At 35.2% G+C, this 3005-nt stretch overlaps 1 long non-coding RNA gene across 1 annotated transcript; it reads right to left on the bottom strand.

Moving 5' to 3' along the window:
- Positions 1–304: 304 nt before the first annotated feature.
- LOC104295575 lies at positions 305–2494 on the bottom strand. Its single transcript, XR_717935.1, has 2 exons — positions 2389–2494; positions 305–495 (listed from the first exon to the last, which is right to left on the bottom strand). It is a non-coding gene; the product is annotated as an uncharacterized LOC104295575 (long non-coding RNA).
- Positions 2495–3005: the final 511 nt, after the last annotated feature.

Genomic DNA, 3005 nt, shown 5'->3' with positions numbered 1-3005 from the left:
CTTGAGGCAAAATAAGCTTTATCACTCCCCAAAACTACTTTCTACCTCTGCTGCATTTTAATCGGAATACATGAGTATTTTATTTCTTTTTGACATCTCCACATCCCCTGTGACAGAAATGTTTACTATTCGTCATTCTGTTAGTGCTTATTTGGTTCCCCATGATGGGAGCTGGTGCAATATCATCAGCCACTGAAAGATCATTAGTAGCATTCTAGGTAAGTCCATGAATTCTGTAGCACAAGGCATTTCCGAACCAAAATACAAGTTACCAGGTGAGTAGAGGCTGAACATGTGACTAGGCTAAGATTAAAAACTTTATTTTTTATACAAAACAATAATAAATCCAAGCAGATAATGAACTAAGTGTCTTCTCATTTTCCACCTTTTCTTCTTTTCTCAATACAGTCTATCCACAGTTCAATGTTAAACCATTCCATATTCAGCAAAAACTATGAGGTTTCCATCTTGTATCCATGTTTTTCTAATTCAGCTCTGTATAGAAAAAAGATAGGTATATTAAAACATACAAATAAAATACTGTCAGACATTTGAATTTTTAAAAAGTAAATATACTACTCAATATACAATCATTTTAGAACATGAACATGTCATACTCCTTTTTGGTTCATACCAATAACCTTAACCTCACTTACTCTATAGTTCTTCAACTTGACCTTAGTATCTCAGATCACTAGAAGTGACTTCTCAGTGAAAAATTCAAACACTTCTTTCAATCAGTTATCATACTCTGACCCACCATGGCTGGAGTACAACTCTATAGCGCGAAGCAGCACCTGTGAGCCTGCAACAGCTCCAGACATGTTAGAAAAAACAAAATATTCAAGGTTTTCTTAAACCACACCAGCTCACTAATCTGAGTGATTTAAATGCATGTACTTCCAAAATAATTTTAGCTTTTCGTTTGTTTTAAACACAACTACCAGAGAGCACTATTTTTAAATCTTGGTGCAACACACCTTCCAGTAAACAATTCTGAGGGAAAAGGATTGCTTTGTTAGGATCGTTAGTTGTGGCCAGGAAAGCAAGTCAGCAACCACAAATGTTATCACCCCTGCCCTGCTCCCTCTTTGCTTCTCACCTACCTCCAAACACACGTCCTGTTTTATCTCCTAATCTTAGCATGTGCGTATCTAGATACAGCAGTCTAAATCTCTAAAACTATTTCAGGTTAGTTTACATACTTAGTAGTGGCATTTTAGAAGTGGAGGACTGCAGCATTTTCTTTCTAAAGATGAAATAACAACATGTTGCAACAAAGCAACACTGCAAACTATCATTTTAACGCTAGTATACAGTCGCCAATACTACAGGCTACAATTAACGCAGTTATTGAAGGTTTGTCAAGACCAACTGCGTTTATCAAGAATTACGCTACCCCTTGAAAGTCTGTTTCACTACATACCAACTTGTTTTCCAATATTACAGTTTAACTGTCTTTCAACTTTATAAGAAACAGCCACGCCAAAGACTATTTTTGTATCTTCTACATAAAGGATCACTTTGACCAGAGCACACCAAGGGGGATGAACACAGGAACTGTTTAATCAGCCTGTAGTACACACGGTTTGCTCCTCGTGCAACATGCTAGCAGATTAATTATAAAATGCGAGTTTGTATGGATGCTTGAAACAATTTAAATTATAATTATGTGTCACTAAAGGATTAACTGAAACTACAAGTGACAAAGAGGATTAAACAACTGGATTAGAGGTATCCAAATTGCTATCACTTTTTTTAAAGCATGCTATGAACAATTACTTTGCTATTGTTGCTCATAAATGGCATGCTTATCACACACAAGAAGGGAACCTTAACATTAATATTGATAACTGATCTCTGGAAAATTTGTCCGTTTGGACAAAGAACAGCAATGCTATTTGAAGGTATAGAAAAAAAAATTTATAACAACTTATTTTGCATACCATGCAGCACAGAAAACAATCTTGGATTCTTTGCCATTAATCTTTGCAGTACAATTCAGAATTTTCACACATAAGTAGAAAAGTCCTTAGAAAAGGACTTAAATTGAAAAAGCGTCAACTGTATCACAATTTGTAGAGATCTTTGTACTAAGTTGCATAACATCACAAAACCCTGAACACGCCAATGACATTAGGCATATTTCAGGGATCACAGTACAATTATTAAAAGATGAAACGCTGATCAGTGCTTCAAACTGTGCCGTAATCCCTTAAATCTGGTTCTGAAAGGCTTTAGATAGAAAAGCATAAAGCAGAGCTTTCATTTACTTCAATTTCAGATCTCTATTGTCTAAAGTAAGCAGATTTCAAACTTCCAGATATTAACTAAACAATGCCATTTTAAATATTTTACCCAGTAACAGTAAGTTAAAAATAAAATTACCTTAACTGATTGGAGAAATCATCTTCGACATTGTCATCATCCCAGTTGTCTTCCCAGACATGCGCATCTTCATCTTCATCTAAACCAGTCCAATCTAAAGACAGGAAAAGAGGTCTAAATATTCTATTCTGCATTGCTTCGGTACCGTGTCTTATTGACAGATTAGCTCAGCCTCTGGGTAAGGTAGACTTCAGCTGGCAAGAAATTTCACTCTTAAACAGAAAAGTCTTGATCATGTTTAAGTGTTTATGAGATCAAAAAGCACAGAAAGATCTAAAAAACCCCACAATTTCTTGAATTATAATAAAAATACAACTTGGTAAAAAAAAAATCATTACCACTTCACATCATGCTTTGCAGAGTTACATATTCATAAGGGACATTTTGCATACAAATGGACAAGCCATAGCACCACTGTACAAAGAAAGCAGTATTGAGTACTTGACTCCTAAAAGCTCAACAGAAAGTGTGCAATTCCAGCTTTGTATTTAAATATTTTTTTCTCCTGATTAAAAGAAGTAAATACATATCAAATGTTTTTGCCAAAACACATACACACAGGTCCTTGGTTCACTCAGACCAGATGCTGACAGTCTATGGATAAAGGCCAAAAACAT

This window comes from Charadrius vociferus, unplaced genomic scaffold, assembly GCF_000708025.1.
Source record: "Charadrius vociferus isolate BGI_N301 unplaced genomic scaffold, ASM70802v2 scaffold31, whole genome shotgun sequence".
Lineage (NCBI taxonomy): Eukaryota > Metazoa > Chordata > Aves > Charadriiformes > Charadriidae > Charadrius > Charadrius vociferus.
Note: the sequence above shows the minus strand (reverse complement) of the source record. Positions and strands in the feature narration are given on the sequence as shown.